Here is a 24,859-nt window from a genome sequence, read left to right as displayed (position 1 = left end):
CTGTCTAGGAGTTGTACATTGGCTTTGAACCTGTTTCGGGTGGCCAGTGTCCTATTTCTCTTTTATTAAAGGGGTCACTGAGAGGACTTAGATCTTGCTCAAGGAAGGAAAACTGATCATAAAAATAACTTCAGTGCACTCTGCTCCAAAAGCTGCTCAAGACGGATGTATTACCATAGTGTAAACTGCAGTCTTGTTTCTGAAGGGACTTCAAAATAGGCGTTTTTTGTTGACTTGACCAAGAAATGGTCATGGCAGCACTCTACGTTTGCAAAGACGCTGTTGCCTTGTCTGTGGGCAGGTCAGGTGTGAAAGGTATTTCTTCAGCAAAAATGCCTGGAGAAGAACTGAAAAAAAAAATTTTGCTGTTCACCAGGAGTTGACAATAAAATGGCTCATCGATGAATTGCGAGGGTTGTTTCACAGGTACTGCTTGAGGATTATTTTTGTCAGTTCATTAAAGGTTTTGTTGGGGGTTTATAAGCTGATAGCTTTGCTTGCTCTGCTGGACTTGGTTTTGGGTCGCTAAATATTTTGCATTTAACGTTCAAGTAAGGAGGGATTTCAGAATCAGTACCCAGTTCTCTCATTGATTTAAAAAGGATTATAGGAAGAAAGTTTACAGACTATGGAAGGTAATTGAGTGTAATGCTGTTGTATAGGAAGACCACTGCAGCTTATTTACCGTCACTTGCTTCCTTGGATGCCTCCCCTTCGTTTAGCCGTCTCTCTGGGCAGATTGATAACGCTGGCATGTCACCAGAGCATCCTCGGACTCCCTTCCCCCAGCTGCCGGCGTGGAGGAATGGCGAGTTCTCATCAGCAAGCCCGCTCGTTGCCTTCCAGAGCGTCTCGCTGAATTCAGTTATGAATCATTGCTTTATTTGTCATGTCAAGCTCCAGCAGGACGGTTTAAAGTGCTTTTAGTCGGCAGTAATTTGAGGCACTCTGCCAAACCGTTCAGTTGTTGTCAGGGCTGGCGGTGGCTGCAGCTGATACGATGATAAAACGCGTCCTGACTGCAGATTATTGCCGCGGTGGCAGGAAGGCTGTTCATTTTTACATGTGGCAGGCAATAAGAGCTAATTAACCAGCGTATGAATTTGTTGGGTTTATCCCTGGGGATTGCAGAGTGGGTGTAGGTATTCGAAACTGTTAATGTATATATTTTACTGTCTTTTGTGTTTTTAAAAACTCATTTTCTGGAGTGTTATTTTACGCCAAAAGTATATCAGCAGAATAGGGGTCTCTGTTGTGCAATCAGAATATTTTCTACACAAGAGGAAATGTGTATTAAATTTTTCTCTTTAAACAGAAATGCAGCTTGCTTTAAGTGGGGAGAAAAGTCTTTTTCCTTCCTTAAAATAATTTCTTGGGGGAAAAAATTACTTTTTGTGTATGAAGGTTTTGCATCTGCAGGATGCCAGCTGAATGCCATGTAGGAATCAGCTGGTGCTAATGATGATTTAAAAAAAAATCAGTATCGCTTGGGCTCAGGAGGTTATCAGTCAAATATTGTTGAGAGAACCTGTTCCGGCGTGCTGCCTTTAATACCTCACCGAGGGGTGTAGTATGAGTAGTGTGGGCAACAGTAAAATCATTAGTTTTTTCTGATCGTTTAACTAAATCAATTTATAGTAGGAATATCTGTGTTGGTAAAATGAGAGGAAGAAATTACCCATGCACATATGTTGTTCTTGTTATCATCCCCCAGCTCCAGACCTCGCTGCCGATGCAAGGAGAGCGTTGCAGGGTGCCTCGCGGCTCTGCCTTCAACTATATGTATTTTTTAAAGAGTTCCTCCTCCTTTCTGCTGCTTTGATTCTGCTTTTTCCTTTGAAAGCCAGACACGTAGCTGAACCTTCAGTTCTCATTATCATGGTCATCTTTTGTGTCCATCTATTTTTTAAATTTTTTTCTCAATGCCACCTGTGAAATAGGTCTTGTTTTAAAAAAGAAACCCCAAATGCCAGGTTTACGATCTGGTTTTTGTATCACTCTGCTGTGGCTCGCAAATGAGTGTCAGCCTCAGAATGGGCACAAACAGATATACTAGCTCTTAAATGTTTTTGCAGGATGATAGATTTAAAGCAGCGGGAATGAAAACGTAAAGGTAATGTATCTGAGAAGGGATGTCTTGCATCTGGAAGAATCGGCTGTGCCTTGCTGGAGCTGAGGTACAGGCAATTTTATGAGACCCAAACCAGAGCTTCAAATGCTTCTGTCCTCTCGTATTAGCTTTTTGCCAGAAACTCAACCCAATCAAAATACCAAACCGAAGCACCTCACGTGTAGTATTTGGGAATACTCAGTATGGGATGCTGTTACACCGTTGGGTTGGCTGTTTTCCTGCCTCCCAAAGTTAAATATCCCGGGAGCTCAGGGAACTGTCATCTCATGCTGAAGAATAAGGCACAGCTATGAAAACCTTCACACTTAGTCTCTTCAGAAAAGAAGAATTATAAGGGAAGAAATGGGCCTTTTCTTGGTTGGGGTTAGGGAAGAAACGGGCCTTTTCTTGGTTGGGGTTTGGGTGCTGCCCAGACTAACTGGGCAGTGACATCTGAAGGGGGCAAGCCTGCACTTGGAGGTCCCCTTCCTCTCCTCCGTGCCTCCCCAAGCTCTTCAAGGCGATGACAGGTTTCATGCAGTGACAGATTTAAGGCAGAAATGCTGTTAATTTCTGAAAAAATAAAGTGCGCATTTAATGCTTGTTTTTAATCAGTCCTTTATCTGGCCATTTGATTTTTATTGTGTGGATACAGAAATTGGGGCGTGCAATGAAAGATTCAAGAAGCCCCATCGCAAGTGATTTTGAAATAATCTGTTTCTAGGAGATCCTTTTAATACATTTTATGTCATGTTTATAAGTCCTGGTACTTCAGGTTTGTCACCTTTAAAACGTGTGTGTGTATGTGAATTCATTTTAAACTTTGTGGGATTCAAGAAGAGATTTGAAGCTTTTGCACACAGTGTTTAGTAGTGAGTTCTGCAAACTTGGAGTAAATTGCAATTGAATTTTACTTTGTTCTCTTATCCCTTGTTCCTGTTGTAAACGGCGCAGTAAATAGCGGCATTTAATTTCGTTTCTCATATTGTCTTCTTTTAAGATATTGCTTTCATGCATATTTTTCTCTTGAATTTAAACTGATGCAAACCTTTGTTTCTTTACCTGGGTGAATTTTTCCTGGCATCCAAGTCATCAGCCACTTGAAGTGGAAAAGGAGAAGAGGTGAAGGAGAAGGGAAGGGGGAAAATGTGGGTTCATTGGGGGTGAGTACATGACGCAGCTTCTCTGGCTGGTGACGTTTGGCTTCTTTGTGCTCCCTTCCGTGTTCTTCATCCAGGTCTTGTCACCATTGCTCAGTGTCTTCATATTTTGATAAACCTTTTGTGAAATTATTAACAAAAATATAATTGAGCCCTTTATATTTGTTGTCAGCGGCAGGTGCAACACAATATTATGTAGGAGGATTATTGCCTCTGTTTGAGAGGCTGCCTGACCACTTGACCTTGAAAGCAGCTTGCACTCAGAGGTGCAAGGGGGGTGGAAGAGCAATGAGATGCGGTGTCATTCAGCTTTCAGGGGAATTTTCCCTGTCGCGCACGTCGCTGTAAGTTTGCAGGTGACACCAAGCTGGGTGGCAGTGTTGATCTGCTGGAGGGCAGGAAGGCTCTGCAGAGGGACCTGGACAGGCTGGATCCATGGGCCGAGGCCAGTTGTGTGAGGTTTAACAAGGCCCAGTGCCGGGTCCTGCCCTTGGGTCACACCAACCCCAGGCATCACCCCAGGCCTGGGGCAGAGGGGCTGGGAAGTGCCCGGCGGAGAAGGCCCTGGGGGTGCTGGCTGACAGCCGGCTGGGCATGAGCCAGCAGTGCCCGGGTGGCCAAGGAGGCCACCAGCCCCCGGGCTTGTGTCAGCCCTGGTGTGGCCAGCAGGGGCCGGGCAGGGATGGGGCCCCTGTGCTCGGCACTGGGGAGGCCCCACCTCGAGTGCTGGGCTCAGGTTTGGGCCCCTCGGGACAAGAAGGCCCTGGAGGGGCTGGAGCGTGTCCAGAGAAGGGCAGCGGGGCTGGGGCAGGGTCTGGAGCACAAGTGTGCTGGGGGGCGGCTGGGGGAGCTGGGGGGGTTTAGCCTGGAGAAGAGGGGGCTGAGGGGAGCCCTTCTCGCTCTCTGCAGCTGCCTGAGAGGGGCTGGAGTGAGGGGGGGGCTGGTCTCTGCTCCCAAGTCACCAGTGACAGGGCGAGAGGGAACGGCCTCAGGCTGCGTCAGGGGAGGTTTAGGTTGGATGTGAGGGAAAATGCCTTCCCTGCCAGAGGGGTCAGGCCCTGGCACAGGCTGCCCAGAGAGGTGGGGGAGTCCCCGTCCCTGGGGGGGTTCAACCACCGTGTAGCCGTGGGACTTGGGGCCATGGTTTAGGAGGCCTGGGGGTGTTGGGTTGGGGGTTGGCCTTGATGATCCGAGAGGTCTTTCCCAACCTTAATGATTCTGTGATTCTGTCCTGCTCCAATTTCCCCAAAATACCCACCTTTCATGAACACCTCAGGCATTCGGATGTCTAGCTGAGCGGCCGCGTCGGACACGCACTAGCGTGCTTAGTTTGCAGAGATTTTGTAAGCTGCTGCTAGCCAGGTTGTTCCTTGTAGCTGAAGTCCTCATGATATATGAGCGGGATATATTATTTTATTCAGTATATACACATACCCCATATCTCTTGGCAGATGATTTCACTGGCTGAACTTCTGTCAGGGCTCTCTGAATCTCCCAACTTAATTGTGACTTTTATTAATAATTTCATCTCTGCAGACATTACCTTATCTCTTTCGTTCTCTTTTCCAGTTTTACCTCTGTGCATGAAATACTGCTGGTCCTTGCAAAGGGTCTTGGAGCACCTTTCGGTTACCCTTTTGAGAGCTTGAAAATCCAGTGTTTAATACCGGGCTGTTTCCTATAGTTTTGCTGCTCTCAACGCATGACAGCCCCTTTTTTGCTTATCCTGTAAGTTTAGTTTTTTAATAGTGTCTTGCTAAGGCTTTTATTAATAGCTTTTTGAGGTTGTCTCCCCCAGTTATGGGCTCTTTAGTCATTACTGTATAGCCACAATTGAAGGATTTTGTCTGGGTTATTTTGCTTCCCATGCTGTGTCTGTTTATCTGTGTGGTAGGGCAATGCATTATTACAGCTGGTTTGCCTCACGTGAAATAAGACATTGGGTAACTCCGTGAAAATCCTTAATACACTCGTTTGAGATAAGTACAACTCTTCTGCTGTTATGTAATGAGCTATTTGAATATGATAGTATATTTTTGTAAACATTATGGACAGGTGGTTCTTAGTTTTTTCTGAATCGTTAAGTGAACAATCTTTGGGTTTATTGACTTTAGTATATATTTACTTTGCCTTCCATCTTGTGTTTCTTCAGTAGCACTCTGGAGATGTCTAATCTTTCTATAGTGGAAGAATAATACATGTGGTGTTGACTTTTAATTGGTATATCCACTTTTTAGGTTGTTTGTGTTTTTTGTCTGTTTATGCTGCTCCTGGTTTGGATGTTGACTCATTTGCTTCCCATATCCTTGTTTTCTGATGAGCCTTCTCCTCCCTGCTGTCCTCTTCTCCTCCCATTGGAGGTTTGGTTACATCTCCTCAGGTAGACAACAGGCAGAGTGTATTGTCTTTAATTTTCTCACCTTTTTACTTAAGGCTCTTGCTTATTATTATCCTTATTTTAAAATCCTCCTGTAAATAAATGCATCAAATTTCTGTGTCACTGTGCTTGTTTGTAGTTGAAAACATTGGCTTCTGACATTGTGGCTGTTGGTACGTAGTGACCTCAACTGTTGGTATTTTCAAATCCAATCTTGTTTATGTTGTTTTGGACATTAGATGAAACTAGCCCTAATTCTTAAATGCAATAGAGATAGCTACTTCAAGAAAAAATGCTTAAGTAACCGAGAAATTGCTTCTCTAGACTCTGCTGTGACAGTTGACACCATTTACCTCCTCCAGTGTCAACCAGTTGGATATTGCCAGACCGTGAGCAGTTCCTTTTCCAATAACCAATTTATGGCGTTGAGGAAGGCAGGTTGTTTTTGTGTACTGCAGGATCTTCTTACATAGAGACACCAGAAAAAAGGCAAACTCTCAATTGCTTTGAAGACCGGTGTGCTGGAGAGCTGGTCGTGGGATCTCTTCTTGTCTTTGTGCTGTCCATCGTGAAGTCCACATGCTCATTAGTCTTTCTCCCACATTTCACCAAGTCCCATAGGCATGGCTCAGCAGATGGAAACTCAGCCAGGTGTCAGGAATCATGGCTTTTGGAGATACAGACAGGAAAAAAAAATATTAAAAAGTAGTTTTGAAATGGAGTTTTGTAAAATTGAGTCATTTTATACTGCTTCACACCCAAAAAGCCCATGTGTGCAAGCATCGAATCGTGGAGATCAGAAATCTGCTCATAAGATGCTTCTGAAAAGAGGGTGATTGAACAGATATTTAAGATTAAACAAGATAAGGTATGTCATAAAAATGTAACCATGGCACTCCAAGCAGAAAGTCCTTGGAAACCACTTCAATTGCAATTTTTTCCCTGTCCCAAATAAGCTTTTGTTATTGGCAGTGAAGATCTGGAGTGCTGTTTGTTAGCAGAATTTACGGATGACTGACAGTGTGCTCAGTCCTCTGAGTCCTTGTGTTAAAGACAGTTTTTGCTATTGAAAAATATATAAGAAATCCAGAAAAAAACCCAGGCAGTGTACAATATTCCCAGGTTAGGAACAGCACATGTGACTTTTAATGGTGGATGGTTTGATTCTGGGGTATAGGGGAAGTGATATCTTTCAAATGCATTTCAATGAGAGCCAGAACACTTTTTTTTCCTTTTCTTACTCATCCGGAAACACTTAAAAATGAGCAATTCCACCTGTTTGTCTTGCTGATGACTCTTTTCTTCTAGTATAAGGAAATAGTTTCCTCTTATATTAGCCCATTATCTCATACAGATGTGGAGCAGGTTTCCATCTGCTGCTCTTGGCTAGAGAGGAAATAGTGAAAGAAATCTGGGGGAAGTTGGGGAAAGAAAAGGAAAATTTTAGGTAACTTAAACCACTGAACTGCGTGTCCTGACTTTGCCTGAAATTCCTCATTTTTGGGGCGACAGCGATGAGAATAAGGAAAACGCTGTGCCAGGGCTTGCTGACGGTGGTAGATGAGTGTTGGCTGTACCAACATTTTTGCTTTAGGCCAGCGAAGTCTCTTACTGCCGATAAAATGCTGAGCTGCGGCATGTCGTAACGCCTCCTGTAACTCCGGCAATGTTCACTTTTGATTATTTTATTATTATTAATAGAAGTATATTGGGAAAGCAGTCTTTTGGTCAGGCTGGCTATGCAAAGAGATAATGCTGGTACAGAACATTAGATATACCAAAACCAGAAATATATCTTTCCTGGCTATTACTGAACTTGGAAAAGGTTCAGTAATTTGGGTGGTCTACAGCTGTCTGTAAGTGCCTAAGTCTTTTTTTTTAAAGTGGTAGAAAATCGCAAAATATGTGGGTGAAACGTTATTTTCCCTTAAGTATCGTGTCTACATGAGCCCCACTAAGTGATGGTCCATTGGCAGTGTTAAGACTAATCTAATGACTCAAAGCTACCAATGCAATTAGAGCATATGAAGGATTGGTTTTTAAAAATGATGCTAGCTAGGTGTCTAGCTATTGAAATAGCACATGTATATATTAAAAAAATTAAAAACCAAATTAATAGAATGCCTTTGGGGGCTCCCTTTTCCCCAGAACTGTTGAATCCCTCTCCCAGAATAACTCCCAGCTCTCTCACCTGTGTTTCAGATAACCTTCAAAAAGGGAACTGTCAGATCAGATTTTCTTTCTGCTGGACCCTGCTGATAACTAGAAATCCCCTGGAATTTCTTGGTAGCAACCCTGCGGGATGTGCTCCTCCTGGTGCAGGGACCCGGCAAACTCTAGCCTTGGACAGCTGGAACAGTGAAAAAGGCATAAGTAAATATGTTCTTGAAATTCCATTTTAAAATTAGTTTAGGCAGTTTTCATCTTTAACTCATTTTACAGTTAAAACTTAATTATGAATACTTAAATTCAGGTTAAAGAATCCAATTTTCTTCTAGTTCTGCATTAAACAAGTTGCCAGAACTTACCGGCTGGTAATGAGTTAGGTAGGAATCATTCTCTGAGGCGGCATTGCTAAACTGCAGACTTCATTTACAGATGTAGCCCATTATAGTATTTTTAATACATTAATTTACATAGAATGCAGTTACTGTCTTTCAGAAAAAATTAATCACCCATCCCCTAACTGGACCTATCTATGATTAAACTGAAATGCAAAAATAGGATTCAGGCTTTTTGAAAAAGGTGTGTTTGCCAGACTCTCATCTGAATTTGAACAGGCTGCCCAGAGAGGTGGGGGAGTCACCGTCCCTGGGGGGGTTCGACCACCGTGTAGCCGTGGGACTTGGGGCCATGGTTTAGGAGGCCTGGGGGTGTTGGGTTGGGGGTTGGCCTTGATGATCCGAGAGGTCTTTTCCAACCCTAATGATTCTCTGATTCTATGATAATTGTAAATAGTAGCTTTGAGTTTGAAATTAGTCATGGGCTTACAGTCCTGTTCTACTGATGAGTAAATCAAAGATGGATTTGGGTAGTGTTGTCTATTTTTCTGGTAGTTTGTATGAAATGGGCAACTGCTGAACATAAAAATACCAGCTTGAAATTCATTCATGTGTTTTGTGTTGCTGGAAGTTCAGATTGTACTTGTTGATTTAAAATTGGACATTGAAATCATATGTTGGCAGCGGTTGAAATGTACGGTGTTTACTTGTCATCGGAACTGATTTCATCCTGGAAAACATCGTGTATTTATTTTGCTCAAACCGCTGTCTCATACTTCTGAAGTAGGGGGGGTTTTGCAGCCTGGCTGGGGGCTGCGGTGCTGGGGGGGGATCACTTTGAAGCTATCCCGAACTGACATATCAGTGAAGCACAAAGAAACATTATATGATGTCTCGGATGTAATGTGGAAATTTTAGGTAATAGGGATCAGTCAGAGTAAATTCCAACAAAGCCTTGACAACTCCAAGTCCTTTCTCAAATTATAGCTGATTTCTGAAACTGGGAACTTGAGAATGATGCTTGTGGCTGAATTTGTCTTCAGATTACATCAGCTTAATCTAGTATGTGTTTTGTTCTTGGTTTTCTACTCCGAACCAAGATGGCTGTGAAGAGAACGAGAATTAATTGTACAACCTTTGTATTAATACTGTGCACTAGAGTCTCTGTCCTCAGAGATGCCAAGCCTCTGGCTGGATAACCCACAGACAACCCGTCTCTGCTTTGAAGTTATCCCTGCTTGGAGCTGGAGGTTGAGAAGATCCCCGCTGGAGGGCCCTTCCAACCTCATTTATCCTGTGATTTTGTGATCCCAGCAGAATTGCTCACTAAGCCCGTCGATCGCTTCTCAGCAAACCGCACGCAGGTGGAGATAGAGGGGATTTGCCCCCACAACTTCTGTCGACTCTGATGTTGAACGTGTGTGTCCACATGTGATGGACAGGGATGGACAGACACCTTGGCTCTTGGGTTGCAGGTCGGACTTGCGCTAGCAATTAAGTTTTTGTACACAAGAACGTGAACCGTATCTTTCTTCAGTCCTCAGCTGGGGTTGCTGTGCAGTGCTGCTGTCCAGTAGCATCCCAGTTCAGTCCCAAAGGCACTGGAGAAGAGGAGTCTTTCTCCACATGTGGAAAAGCTTTGGGATTTTGAATTAAAAAGGGAAAGGAAATGGACACACTCAGCATATAAATACTTTGTTTGACAAACATGCATCTTTTCTGCAATGATTAAATATCTTTAAAAGGTCCCTTCCAACCCAAACCAGTCTATGGTTCTGAGATCCTGTTAATGAGGAATAATCGACTCCGCTGTTAATGATAAAATATGGTGGTAGTTGAATGGGTGCAATCAGTTTGACAATCTTAGAGATTACTGCCTGAATCGTTTCGTCTATTACAGGTCGCCTGAAAGCAGTTAATCTGGAGTAATTTAGTTGTGATATGACCTGGCTAGTCTCAAAATGACACTTTTAAAGAAGTTGCCAAATAGAGCCATCTGTTTTCTTATACTCTAATTGCTCATTCAGCCCAAACAGCTCAGCAGATCTAAGGAAACCAGTTAGCAGGGAGGGCCAAGTGTTGATGTGCTGTTCTGAAGCCATCTTGATATGAATTAAGACTCCTCGTCGGGAGCACAAACCCAGAGCCGTAGAGTACTTTTCTTTATTCTTTTTTTTTTTTTTTTAAATACTTTCCTACTTATCTGGTTGTGCTTCTGTTCACATCGCCTCTTCCGCTCCACAATTGAGGCTGGTGAGTTTTATCGTCTCCCCTGCATGGCAAGAAGTGACCTTTAAATTGCTTTTCCTGCAGCTTTGCGGGTACTGTGAGCCTCCTCTGAAACGATTTTGTGAAGCCTTCATTCTTAAGGCTTTCAAATTATTCCTTCGGATGCACTTCTATTACGGAGGCTGGAAGAAAGATGCTTCTCAAAGGGCAAAACCTCCATGCTAGGCTGTGTTTTATAATCTTACTGAAGTTTGAGTTGCTGCTTCCTTCAGTGCCTGTTTTAGACGACTGGTTGCAGGGAGAGGCACCGCCAGAGACAGGAGCTCCGTGAACGGTCATTCCCCAAAGCACAGGTTTTCCAGCGCATAGGACTGTGCCATCCCCAAGCCAACGTGAGCCTGCTCTGTCCGTGCTCAGAGCTGACCGAAAGCACGCCGATGCCTTTAGCGCAGCCCTGGGAACGAACACCACGGTTGGATCAGGCGCTGCACCAGCGACATTCGTATGGCTGCGAGTGGTTTGAGCATAAGCAGAGCAGCTTTGCGTCTATCTGCAACTTTCTGTCTAGAGACAGGCGCCGTCCCACCTCTGTTGCTTCCTCCTTCCCTTGAGCGGCTTGCTGTGGAGGCCTTCGCCAGCTATAAACTACTTTGGCTTTCGGCAGGCTTTGCTGTTATTGCAAACAAGGAGGGGAAATAAAAGCTCTTGGCATTTCATGTGCGTTTGCCTCGAAGCAGGGGAGGGAAGGAGAGGGTGCAGCAGGCAGCTCCAGGGCCAGCTGGCCCTCCCAGTTGCACCAGGGTCACCCGTTAGAGCCTGGCTGCTGTATGGGGCACAAACTAGCCCTAGGGCTGTTGCTCCTTGCTGTGCAATGTTTGTTCGTTCTTTCTTCTGGGAACAAAGTTTGTTGCTATTTTTATCTTTATTGTGCAGTGTTTAGTGGAGTTTTGGGTGCTGTAAGAAGCGATCAATAATACTTGTTGACTGACCTCTGAACAAGGCTTCCTATTGCTCACAGAGAAACAAATGTTGTAGGCGACTTGCTAAAAGCAGCTCAAATTCAGCAGAAACCCTTGGGGAGAACCGCAGCAGGAGCTGCTACCGATTCTGAAGGGCATCTCTCCCTGCTTGGTGGAGAAGGAGATACCAAGTGGAACAAGGCTGGCATGTATCCACAGGGTGGGTTCCTCTTGATATGCTTCCTAGAATGATCTCTCCTGCTTTTGGAGGCTTCCTTTGGTGGAGATGTTGACAGTTGGGGTCAAATATAACTAGAGTATTGAATCCATGCCTTATTGGGCGAGAGCTTGGTAGCAAGTTGGGTGTGAAGTTTAACTTGAGCAAAGGTGGCTACAGAGAAAAAGATCGCTTGGGATGTTGTTGTGGCTATGTTTTAGTGAATGCCCTCCTCTGCTGGCTGAGGAACTTGGGCTGTAATCTGTTCTAAAAATATTCTTCGATGTAATCTCGTCGTTGGCGATAGGTTGCTCAGGTTTGCAGGCATCTAGCCATACTTTGTTCTTAGAATCACAGAATGGTTTGGGTTGGAAGGGACCTTAAAGCTCATCTAGTCCAACCCCCTGCCATGGGCAGGGACATCTTCAACTCGATCAGGTCGCTCAGAGCCCGTCCAGCCTCACCTGGGATGTGTCCAGGGATGGGGCATCGGCCACCTCTCGGGGCAACCTGGGCCAGTGTCTCACCACCCTCAGCGTAAAACATTTCTTCCTTATATCTAGACTGCATCTCCCCTCTTTTAGTTTAAAACTGTTATCCCTTGGCCGGTCGCTACAGGCCCTACTAAAAAGTCTGCCCCCATCCTTCCTACAGCCCCCCTTTAAGCCCTGGGAGGCCGCAATAAGGTCTCCCCGCAGCTGTCTCTTCCCCAGGCTGAGAAGAGCCACCTTCTTCTGTCCATTACGACTGGGAAGACGTCTATCCTTGCACTTATGTGCCGTTAGTATAGACATGGGATACCATGGTGGTAGGCATGGCAGTATATATATCCTCCTGAGGTATTTGAAGGTTGCATACCTATAAACCCAGGAGTAGCATAGGGAAGGCAAGCAATCAGTCTTACTTGCCACCTCTTCAGTACAAGAACTTGGGGATGCTGAGTGAAACTGGCAGTAAGCTTGTTAGAGGAGTTGTGCTTTGCGTATATGTAGTTCAGCAGTTGAACTCATAGCCCCAGCGTGGTGTGGGAGGGGAAGACCTTGCACTGGTTCAGAAGTGACTGGAAGAGTTCACAGGAAAGCTGTTCAAGGGCTGCTGAATCCTTTCTTGGGGAATCTCTGAATAGCAATTTGCTAGAGTTGAGGAGCACCCTGTGAGGGAGCAGCACAGCACTTGGCCTTTCCGCGTGTCCTTACATGCCTAGCCTCTGTCGGAGGTAGCATACTGGTTTAATGGACTTTTGGTGTCTCCTGGTTTGGTTTTTTTTTGGTCCCTTAGGTTTTTATGTATTCCTATTTTTCCTGCCCTGGGATTCGTCACAAGTAGGCATGGTTCTTCGTGAAGCTCTCAGTGCATCATCAAGGATGTTAACCCCTTTGCTTCAGGTTGGCCAATAAAGTGTGTGATTTCTGTGTCCTCCAGAGCCTCTGCCTGGCTGGTACTGGATGGTAAGAGCAGCAAGCAGTTGGTACCGCACTCATGATCATTGCAATTACCATTTCACTCTTAATAAGCACTAACCATGCCCTACTCCCGGCTGGATTTGGCTTAGGATACCATTTCTGAGCAGCCTCAGCCCTTGTTACAAGCTCCTCCAGGTTCCGCCAGAGCTCCTGTTGAATGGCCGTGGACACCTGGTTTGGATGCCTGAAAAATTTCAAGCCTTGAACATGAGATTGAGCTGTGTCCTGCTTCTGCACTGCCAAGCTGCCCGCCTGCACCCCATCAAACATTTGAAGGTTCAGACACAGACCAAAATCCAGAGCCTGAGAGTTCAAACTGAAGTGGAGTCAGTGCTACTGCTGCTGCCTCATACAGCCCATTCGCCTGCCTGGGAGAGTTAATGGCATCCTCTGCAGTGATTTTGTGTTTTTGTTTTTTTTTTTTCCCCAAACCTCATTCCACTGCTATGAAATTGTAACTGTGTTAAACAAAAAACAGTGAAGACACATTATTTGTATCTCCTGCTCTCAGTTTCTGCTTTCTCAACTCATCACCTTTCCTGCAGCTCGGGCTGTAGCTGCTGGGAGCCCAGGTCCATTTTATTTTCTGCCGTATCTTTTCTTTCAGCACAATGTCAGACTATAAACCTGAGGATTTCATATTTTTACCTGAACAAAGGGAAAGTGGAGGTGTTTCCTGAAAAACGGAGTGAAACATATCTCCTCCCAAGCTCCCCAAATACAGGAGTCACGCAGACATTTTCTAGTGGGTACAACTTCGGGATGGGGAAGACAGTGACAGCATGCCGGTGCTCCAGAGTGATTGTGCTGAGATGGGGTTAAGGACGGCTCCTGCAGCTGTCTGAATAATCCCTTTTGCAGTCTCTCTTTCCTGGAGGCAAGTTAAGGAGCTGTGGGTTGGACAAGGCATTCTGTGGTAGAAGGATATAGAAGATGGGTTGCAGGGCCAATGTCTGCCCCCTTGTCACCTGCACTAGCTCCCACGAGCTGAGAGATGCCTCTGAGCCCAGCAGGAACTGCTGGTGCCTCCACAGCTGCTTGAGATCTCTCTGTTTGCCGCAGGAGAGAGCGAGCTCATTTTGCTGAGTCTTTTTCATCGCCCCTCTGCCAGGCTCCCACATGTTGCAGGTAAAACAGTGACTAATACTGCGCTACTGTGTCCCTGGCTGTCTGGGTGCAGCCACAGCTGCTGAGACTCCCTTTAGGAGTCCCAAGGAGTGGGAAGTGGGGTTCTTTTCTTCCCAGCTTAAAGGATGAACAATTTTGTCCCCTCATTGCTTGAGTGTTGCCATTGTCAGTTCATATTCCAGGTATGATGAGAGATTCTGCGTGTGCCCTCCTGGCGATGCTAACTGTGTCCGTGCAGTGGAGGAGGTCGGAAGTGGTCCACAGAGCTGCTTTCATTGCTTGATGAGTGATCAACTGCTTTCTGGATCTTGAGATTCTCCAGGAATATGAGAGGTTGGAGGAAATCCTGGCCACCTGGAAAACTCCAGCCCTCCTTATTTGGCCTCCTTGGCCAAGATAATTTAGTTGTTTTTCCCATAAGCCTCTTTACCCTCAGGGGAAGTACACTGCCCTTGAACAGAGGTCGCTCTAGAAACATTTCCAGAGTATCCCTTTTTTATTCCCAAACTGCTCATATGCAATTTCAGGAGGTGAGGGAGCTCTTTACAGGGTGTTTGCCAGCTACAAGCCTTGAAGCTTCCATTAATACCACTGGTACCAAACCCAGCGGAGCCTTGGCTAGGACTCTGGAGCTCCGGGTCTGTTGGCTGCTCAGGTGGGAACGTCCATAAGGAATTGCTGTGGCACCTTGTATCATTCCATGTGCTCTTAATACCTCTTGGAAAAAGCTTCCCCGTCTCAGAATCAGAGGTACCTCTGGGAACTAAACTCAGATCCCTTAGGTCATAGTTTGATATTTTAACCAGAAATCTTCCTTTTGTTGTATCTTTTCTGATAGAGTTGGAACTTGTATCTCAGAAGGAGATACCTGACTGTAGGTTTTATAGCAGGGTTGTTCGGAAGATAACGTGCATGTTATTACCTTCAGCTGACCAGCTCCTCTCTAAATAGGACAGTGGCAGGTAATCCCATTTGTCATGTCTGGTGGCTCAAAGCCTGCGTGAGGGGGGTGATGCTTCTCCTTTCAGCTGGATGGGGGAAGACATTGTATTTTTGGTGTTTGTTTGTTCCAAATTACTCCGTTTTGGATCTGCTAGCTAGCAGGCTAGTGGTGCTCCATCATGGTGATAGGCTGGAAGAGGACTCTGTAAGGCGCTATTTATCCTTTGGACCACAGAAATAATTTCTTTGGTTGTCTTTTGACCAACTCATCCTTCTATTGCCTCCCCTCCTCAATCTTTTCACACATAAGCCCTTTGCAGCCTGTCTTTGCCCTTTGTGTTCTTTCCTATTCTGTAGGAGAGGCTGTTGTCCAGCTCCAGTTGTCCTTTGGTGGCAGCTCACCTCCTCCTTCACCGTTTGGTTCGTCAAGCTCGTGCTGCCCTGATGGCCAAGAAAAGCTGCCTGTAGACACCTGCATGTGAGCTGCCTTTGCTCCTTAGATGCATCTCCTCCGCTGTGCTAACTGCCAGCGTACAATTAATCGCGCAGGTTGTGTTCCCTTGTTTTACGCTCGGCTGCTGTCTCCTGTAAAGCTGGTAGGTGGTTTGTGTGTGTGACAGATGTCACAGCACTCCAGTACTGGGCTGGAGAGCGCTCTCCTAATGCAAACTCAAATAAGTGCGATTTACTTTGCTTTTCATGCCTTGTTTAATAATCAGTGCAAGTCCACAGACTAGGAAGCAAAAAGTTACTGTTCACAGCATTGGAACCCAATTAAAAACAGTCATAAGCTCATAGCAAAACTCTCCAAAACAAATTAGTGAGATCTGCTTTGAAAATTACAGAAACTTGGCTGCTCTTAATGGGGTAGTTTATTTTGGGAGGCGGATTAAAAGACATGCTGGTTATGGGATGTGATGTATTTCAGGGCAATGCTGAGTGAAGAACTAGCGCTTCTTGTTGTCCTCCTACTGAATCCAGTCTAGAATTGTCTTTGTAGTATCTGTGGGTGAAATACCTTCTCTTGGCACAGTACTGCTGATCCATCCACCCAAAAGATACAGAAGATTGGAGCTGGAAAAATGATCCTTTGTTCTGAAAGTCCACGGATCCGTAATGATTCATCTTGAGCCTGATTGCAACTTCGGGAGCAGAACAAGCCCTGACGGTGGCTGATGGTGAGCGTGGGTGAGCTGCCGAGGCGCAGGCAGTTGTGTTCCCTTGCAGGGAGGCTTTCCTCAGCCTCCCCGCTGAACAGATTGAATAGGTTTTCGGAGGCTCGAAGGGCCTGCTGAATGCATCTAGCCTGGCTTTCCCTCAACCACACTGTGGACTTCATTCAGTAAGCCTCCATCAGGCCTGCAGCTTCCAGGCCAACTAGTGCATGTGCTTCACAGAGATCTGTACTCTTGATTTATTGCGTATGTTTTCTCCGATAAAGGATTCATGACATAGTTCAGGAATTGGGGCTAGTTTAATTATGTGGAGTGGCTTTGGATTAACGTGAAACCTCTGGTAGTTGGTGTCTTTGGACTGATCTGTGGTGGGTCTGTCGAGAAAGTCTCCCACCTACGTCAGGAATATACGTAGGGTATATAGGGCATGGGCCAGCTGATCACCTCATTAACCAAATCGCCTCAAAATAACCTCAGCTGATGAGGAGGGAGCTAAAGCCACCCTGGCTGCAGCACAACTTCCAGCCCTCTCTTGGGAAGCAGGACATGGGGGTAGACAGCAGGTTAACACCGCTAAAACAGAATAAGACGTATAATTGCTAAGAGTCTGATGTTGAGGAAGAAGCAATGTGTAGCCATAATTAACAGTCAAGTAATTGAGTGATTTGCTGAAGTCGTGCAGGATACGAAGCGTGATGTATATAGAGAACATGCAGTGAAGGAGGTTTGCAGCTTACCTGAGGTCGTGGGCTGCTTCACGGCAGCCTCTGCTTGCCCTGTAGGGCAGAGGCAGCTGAAGCAGCCGTGAGCCCCATCTTTTTGGGAATATTGAGAGTTCCCAAACCTGAAAATGGGCTGCACATGCTTTCTTGGTCTCATTACCCCTGGGAAAGTAAAACACCAGAGCTCGTGCTGCATTTGTCCAAAGCCTTACTTTGTTTTTTGAAAAAAAACCAAAACATTGAACAGCCTTAAAAAAAAAAAAAAAACAGGATGCTTTCCCCCCGACTCCCCCAGTGAAAGCAAGTGCTAAATACTAGATTACAAGACTGGAAATAGAGTAGTATTTTTATGTGGCTCTTTTGTAATTCCAGGATTATGTTTAGCAAAGGTCTCTTCAGCTACACCAGTGTTCATTAGCTTTGGACGCTAGTGACCCCAGAGCTTTTCCTACTGCGTTAAATTCTCCAGGATGAAGTCTTTCTCTATATGTTCAAGACGGAATTTCCTTTTTCTCCTTCTTAGTATTTTGTTAACCTATTTTAGGAATGATTTTTCTGGATTTCTACCAAATATAGCTGCTGTGACCCAGCCTCCTCTGTTCCAGGGTTTGGACTTGGAGATCCACTTGCTGCTTTTGCATTCTGTAGCGCTTCCCTCCGCCTCTGTAATTTCCCTCTCTTCATTTCTAATCCAGTCCTCTTGCATTCCTCAAGTAGCATTCCTCACTTTAAATTGGCTTTTCTTTTGACCCCAGGATTTTTAAGATTCTCTTGATATTTTACAAATCAGCATCAGAGGAAGAATTCAGCACAGGAGATTCACCATATTCAGTTGGCCATTAGACCCTCACAAAGCCATCACCTGACATTTTAACAACATGAACGATAGATCTGGAACTTAAATGTGATATTTTGATTGTCCTCAACCTCTAGGGAGTCTCTCCTCCTCCATGTAGCACCTATGGACGAAAGTTCATAGAGTCACAGAATCATTAGGGTTGGAAAAGACCTCTCGGATCATCAAGGCCAACCCCCAACCCAACACCCCCAGGCCTCCTAAACCATGGCCCCAAGTCCCACGGCTACACGGTGGTTGAACCCCCCCAGGGACGGTGACTCCCCCACCTCTCTGGGCAGCCTGTGCCAGGGCCTGACCCCTCTGGCAGGGAAGGCATTTTCCCTCACACCCAACCTAAACCTGCCCTGACGCAGCTTGAGGCCGTTCCCTCTCGCCCTGTCACTGGTGACTTGGGAGCAGAGACCAGCCCCCCCCTCACTCCAGCCCCTCTCAGGCAGCTGCAGAGAGCGAGAAGGGCTCCCCTCAGCCCCCTCTTCTCCAGGCTAAACCCCCCCAGCTCCCCCAGCCGCCCCCCATCGCACTTGTGCTCCAGACCCTGCCCCAGCCCCGCTGCCCTTCTCTGGACACGCTCCAGCCCCTCCAGGCCCTTCTTGTCCCGAGGGGCCCAAACCTGAGCCCAGCATTCGAGGTGGGGCCTCCCCAAGGCCGAGCACAGGGGCCCCATCCCTGCCCGGCTCCTGCCGGCCACACCAGTGCTGACACAAGCCCGGGGGCTGGTGGCCTCCTTGGCCACCCGGGCACTGCTGGCTCATGCCCAGCCGGCTGTCAGCCAGCACCCCCAGGGCCTTCTCCGCCGGGCACTTCCCAGCCCCTCTGCCCCAGGCCTGGGGTGATGCCTGGGGTTGGTGTGACCCAAGGGCAGGACCCGGCACTGGGCCTTGTTAAACCTCACACAACTGGCCTCGGCCCATGGATCCAGCCTGTCCAGGTCCCTCTGCAGAGCCTTCCTGCCCTCGAGCAGATCGACACTCCTGCCCAGCTTGGTGTCACCTGCAAACTGACTGAGGGTGCACCCGATCCCCTCATCCAGATCATTGATAAAGACGTTAAACAAGACTGGCCGCAACACTGAGCCCTGGGGAACCCTGCTCGTGACCAGCCACCAGCTGGGTTTAGCTCTGTCACCACAACTCTCTGGGCTCGGCCAGCCAGCTTCCTGCACAAGGACTGTCGTCTGTTGAAATCCGTCGTGATGCTTGTGACGGTTGCCATCTCAACTACGGCCCACACTGCAGGAAACAAACTCCATTGGGGTTGCATGTTATTTTGCAATTTGTATGCGCTTATGTTGAGGGCAGGGTGAATTTAGTGGTGAGCAGTGGCTGATCTGCAGAACTTGAAGCGACGAAGCGCTCTTCCTGTCGTGCCGCCTTGGGGCAGGCTCGTGGCGGTTTTCTCTCGCTGCACGGCAGCAGTGGCTCAGAATCGGTGCGTGGTTTGATTGTGTGTGTGCTCTCCCCTGAACGGCCAGTGATGGGGCAATTACTGCCTGTTGTGGATGTGAATGTCCATTGACTATGATCCGGACTGGAATCATTAACTCATTTCACGCAGATTATTCAATAGCAATGATATGGAGGCGAGCAGGCTGGACACAACGTGACGCAGAAGAGAGGCGTGGGAAGCGGCCTTTGTCAATGGTGTCAACTCAGATTTGCAAGATGATACAGGGGCTGATGAGTATTTTTGCTTGCCTCTTAATTTGCCAATAACTGGCAGCCCATACTTAGGAGTTCTCTCTCATGTTCAGTTTTCTATTTTCCCCCTCCAGTGTCTGCGGATTTTCAAAATCAGATGGCGACGGCGAATTGCAAATCAGGAGGATTAGCATTTGTATCAAACGCACTCCAGCAGAAGGAGATTACAAGTCCGGGGTCAGCCGATAGCAAGAGCTCAGGAGCGTAGCTATGGAGCAGGCGCTGCTGGAAGGGATGAGAAGGAGCAGGGTTCAGTGACGGTGGCCACCTTATATTTTGCTCTGGTCCTTCTAACAAGGCTGCCTCGACAGGTGTTTTGCCTCTGCCAGGATTTTGTGTTCTCCTATGGAAATGCTTAAAGGTTTCACCTCTCTCTGCAGAATAGAATCCTTCAAAAAATGTCATTTCTGTTCTTCAGTATCATACTTTTCTTTCTCTTTCAGCCAGTAACGAGTATTTTGCATCAGATTAAAACACCAGTAGAGGTGCAGGCACATGCTTTGTCTTTTTGCGGATGTTTTCTGCATAGGCTGCTCTGAACAAAGAAGGGACGTGAGACCAGCCAGCATCAATGGCAGCTTCGCCAAGAGGTGAAAGAGGCCCTACTCATCCACGCAGCGCCCTGGTCTAAAATACCTGCGGTTTTGTATGCGCTCAGCGTGGTGTCATGTTAATTTGAAAACTAATAGCGCTAGCTGGGGGAAACCTGGGCTTCCTCTGCACAGGGCTTAACCGCTGAAGGTACACAATCACTTAATTGCTTGCCTGTGGCAAACAGATTGCCTAAGGGTGAAATTAAAGTGCCACTCCTAGAAAGCTTTCTAATTGCATTTCCGTAGCCTTCAGCCACATTAGGAGGAAAAGTCTGACACTGTTGTGCTGATATCTAAATCTAGGCACTGTTGCTTTATTATTTCGGTAGAAAAAGGAGGGTTGTGAAGTGCATCTTGCTCTCTGCATGCCGTGCGTCTTCCTCTGTTGTCGGACTAGGAGTGTTTTGCACGTCGAGGGCTGCGGGTGGGGAAGCAGGGCCCCAGTAATGTGCGGACCCCTCCGCTCTGGGAAATTCATAGTGAGATACTTTACGGGGTGTCATTTACTGCGCTCTGACTTCTCGACACGTGCACCGTTCTGTTTAAATGCATTCATATATGTAAAGAAATAAATGCATTCATATAGGTAAAGAAATTTAAATATTGTATTTAAATACAAGTTTTATTCTTAAGTATATATTTTATGAATTAAAAAGGGAGAACTGGATTATTTTATAGTTACTAAAAGAAGTCTATTTGGGGAAAAAAGAAAGAAAGAAAGAAAAGAAAGAAAGAAAGGGGGGGACCTCAGGGAAGTGTCTTGCTGTGTAATGCTTGTTCTTTCTGAAGTGTATATTCCCAGGCTCTCCAGATCGTAGAGGTCATGATTACTCTCACAATTTGCCCTCCTCTTCTTTCCATCAAGGACATTTTTTTTCCCCCTTGTTGCCTGGCAATTCACGTGAAGATCGCTTAGGTCCTGCCCTGTGCTCTCCCTCTGTTTTCTGTGCCGGTCACATTGTCGAGCATCTTAGGACTGGTCTTCCAGAGGATGCGCATCCAGCCTGGTTTCTGTCTCGCTGATGGGCTGAGCTGCCCGCGGGGCTGTGGGGGGTTCTGCTACGCTTGGTCTTTATTTGGTTCTTTCTAGATCCCAGTTGTTTGTTAGCTCTCCAGGCGTCGTTCTTCCTTGCTGTTGGAATTGTCTCTTAAAACTAATTAATCATTGAACTGAAACCAGGAACTCGATTTCTGTTGTTTTTTTAAGGGGAAAAAAAAGAGGAGGCTGCCACCCAATATTTCACAACACACCGCCTGGGAATATTGAACTTAATTTCCAAGTGCCTGAAAACAAACCTGTGAATTCATTAAAAAGTAGAGGGAACCTTACCAAAGTTAGTCCCCTGCCAGGCTGTGTTTCTCATCACAGGTAATATCAATTTGGGCATTGTCAGAGCGGAGGAAAATTTGGAGAAAGGAAACCTCTTGAGTAGGTGGTGTGCACCTGTTGTATGACTGATAGAGTTAATTTAAGATGCGAATTGAATTGTTATGAAGAGTGATGGGAAAAAGGTTATTATGTACAGAGATGATGCTTATCAGCGTGAAAATAAATGTGTCACAAATTGGTTGCAAATCAAAGGCCTGATTCCCCCCCCCCCTTTTTCAAAATGCATAAATAAGGGGTGTGTGTTGGTAAATCATGTAATCGCTGTCTAACGTACGCTAGGATCTCTGCAGAATATACAAAAGACTTCGCTTTATAGAGTTTACAATGTGAAGCTAGGAGGCTACAGACACCTCTGCGTGCTTAAACCCGGGTGGGGAATGCGCTTGAGCCAACATGAGCATGTAAAATAGCTGCAGTGCTGAATTCTAAGAATAATTAAATTACTGGTCATAGGTAATACCTCCCCGACTATCTGTCTGGCCAGGCACAAGCGCTTGATTTGGTGCTGCCTTTGATACAAGGCAGCGGCAAGAGTATGTTTTGGAGTCTTACTTACGTTATTTATGGTGCGACGACGTAGGTAGATGTTAAAGTTTAATTTCTGGAGAAGGCAGTTACCCACAGGTTGTAAGTTCTGTCTTCAATTAAACTTCTGCCTTTGGACCGATAATAAGACTGAAATGCTGTTAAAAATGCAGAAAGCTTAGGGAAGCTGACAATTATACAGATTTTGTAGGCGCAGTCGGAGCTGCGGTGGCAGCACGTGTGTAAGGTTTGGGGTAACCTGTTGGCTGGAGATGATATTTTAAAACCCAAAATGCACCGGATTGCTTAAATCACACAATTGATTTTTTTGCGATAGGGATTAACGTGAAATTAAGCCCTTCAGTAGCAAATTGAAACTTTTAGACTTCTTTCTGTCAGCGGGGGGGTCATAGCATCAAAGGGAGCGATAGGAAATAAGATTTTTTTATCACTGCTGTGTTGAAAAGCGTCGTCGCCCTCAGTGTGGAGGCTCTGGCACCCCTCAAACCGAAGCAAATGTGGGTGACAAATCAGTGAATTAAACGAATTCATCACTGGATGCCCTCTTGAGTTTTCACGGTGTGTAATATCCTTCGACAAGTGAACGTGTTAACTTTTTTGGTGTTGCTTTTATGGAACATATTGGTAGTTACGATTGGAAACGCGACAGCGCGAGCATTGTCTCGAATCGGATTCGTGTGTTAGTATTTTAAACAAAACACCAGGATTTTTTTTTCCTACGCATGGCTGCTGAAGCCTGGTTGTTCAAATGGCTCCACGTATCCTTGACCTTACGCGCAGGAGAAATCAATTCGAGGGGAATGGAAATGTTCACGTGTGAAGACCAATATTTGCTTAGCTGCTTCAGAGTAGGCTTTTCCTTTTAAACATTTCCGAGAGACCTCAGAGACTTTTTTAGTTGGTTTTTAATGTCAGCATACACTGTTATTTTAAGGCAGAAGCGTACAACTGCTCTGCTTTTAGTTTCTGCTGTGCCATTCAATCCCTAAACTGGCCTTATCCCCCCGGATGGAAAACAAGAAAGCAAAGCTGGGCTGTCTGGCCAGCCTGAATCATCAGCTGGGGATTTAGCAATTCTTTTTTTTCTGATATAAACTGCAAGCTCCTTCAAACTTCATTGAATCTCTTCCCGCTCTTTAGTTGAGGAAGGAAAGTCCGGAAACCTGTGAAAAGTGTTAATTGTTGACTTGCTGTGGCCTTTCAGCCCTTTTCTTTGTGCGCACTGCAAAAGCACTCCTGGTTTTGGCCTCCTGGGCTGGGTATATTCAGTGGAAACCTGAATGAGTGTTTAGGTGAATAAAAGCGCTGCAAAATCCTCTCTAATGGCAGGCTGAAAAATTCTTGGCTTTTACAATGATTAGAAAACAAATATGCTAATTGGCTGCATATTGCACTCATTACAGAGTCGTATCATACGTTCACAGATCTTAGTCTCCTCTGTCTTGTACCATGTCTGCTACTAGCCGTTGGTAATTCCTGTATTGAATGCTTAACTTGTGTTTGAGACCTGGTACAGCTTTATAAACACATGTAGCCTTCATTTAAAGATTTCTGGTGATCGGTCATGGTTATCCGATACAAACTTCCTTTCTCTTACACTGGTTATATGTTGTTTTACCGCATATTTTTGCAGCATCCACCCATAGAGGCTTAGGCTCCAAGTCTATAGAAGAAACACCAAGTGGTAAAGAATTCAGATACGGAGTTGGATACTTAGTAGAGCAGTGGGGCAAATGTGCATTCGTGATAGCGAGGGAGGATGCTGAAGGTCGGCTCCTTGTCATTGGGTTGACGGTTGGACTTGATGATCCTAGAGGTCTTTTCCAACCTTAATGATTCTATGATTCCTTGACCCACCCGCAGCCGCCCAGCAGCGCAGCATGGTTTGGTCATGGAGGCAGCTGGGTTTGGGCAGCTGGTGAGGTGCGTGGGACACCGTGGTCGGGCGGTGATCCCCACCAGCCCTGCTAAACCTTCAGCCAACACAGTGCAAAGGTTTTGTGGGCAAGGGGAGGGGAGAAAGCTGCAGACCACCCGCTCTCCCACTCCACTTTGATGGTTGAGAGCTGAAGGTGATTCAGGAAGTCTTTCAGATTTAAATCAACTAATTAATTTCATATTTTCCATTTGAATCATCTTTACTTTGACGGCTTGTAATAATAATTGCAACACCACTGCCTTTGGGTGTGCATCCCTCTTCTTTTTTTAGCCCACACTGTCCCATATTCCCTTAGGAAGTAAGAACCCTGCCTGAGCTCTGTCTCTGATTGTTGTGAATATAATATTTTCTTACCTTGAGTTCTGGTGGTCTTCAGTAGCATCAGGAACACCGGGTCCAGCATAAATCTGGGGTCTGTTGTTGCTCTCCTTCCATGTAGATTGATTTCCAAATGGAGGGAACGAATGCCAGCGTCTGCCTGTCCTATGGGTAGGAAAGACTTTCAGTCTTCTGGACTCATTAATACAGGACCTCTTGCCAACACGAAATTACAAAAAGGGGATGATAAACAGACCTCATGCCAAAGCTCCCTTTCCTCTAACAGATTTAGCTTGTGCTCTCCGTTGTCTTCCCTGGTACAGCTTTTTTTTAGAACACAGACTGCAAAATATTTAAGGAAGAAGGGACTATTACGGAGGATGAATCCCCTCCATTTGCACTGTTAATCTTCATTTTTCCGTCTCTATACCCCATCTTTGTCCATGCATCAGCGCGACCAAAGGAAAAAGAGAGGAGGGATTTGCTGCGCTGCGTGCCAGGGAATGGGACTGGAGCCGGAGGACGGCTCCGCTG

At 46.0% G+C, this 24,859-nt stretch overlaps 1 protein-coding gene and 1 long non-coding RNA gene across 9 annotated transcripts in view; both read left to right on the top strand.

Annotated features, from left to right (window-relative positions):
* The window catches only part of FAM168A (family with sequence similarity 168 member A), a 228,197-nt gene that overhangs the window by 74,437 nt on the left and 128,901 nt on the right, over positions 1-24,859 (top strand). The window lies entirely within an intron of this gene.
* On the top strand, positions 11,439-13,542 carry LOC135311487 (uncharacterized). The gene is made up of 2 exons (XR_010371105.1): positions 11,439-11,556; positions 12,976-13,542. It is a non-coding gene; the product is annotated as an uncharacterized LOC135311487 (long non-coding RNA).

The sequence above is a fragment of the Phalacrocorax carbo genome, chromosome 1 (genome assembly GCF_963921805.1).
Source record: "Phalacrocorax carbo chromosome 1, bPhaCar2.1, whole genome shotgun sequence".
Classification (NCBI taxonomy): domain Eukaryota; kingdom Metazoa; phylum Chordata; class Aves; order Suliformes; family Phalacrocoracidae; genus Phalacrocorax; species Phalacrocorax carbo.
Note: the sequence above shows the minus strand (reverse complement) of the source record. Positions and strands in the feature narration are given on the sequence as shown.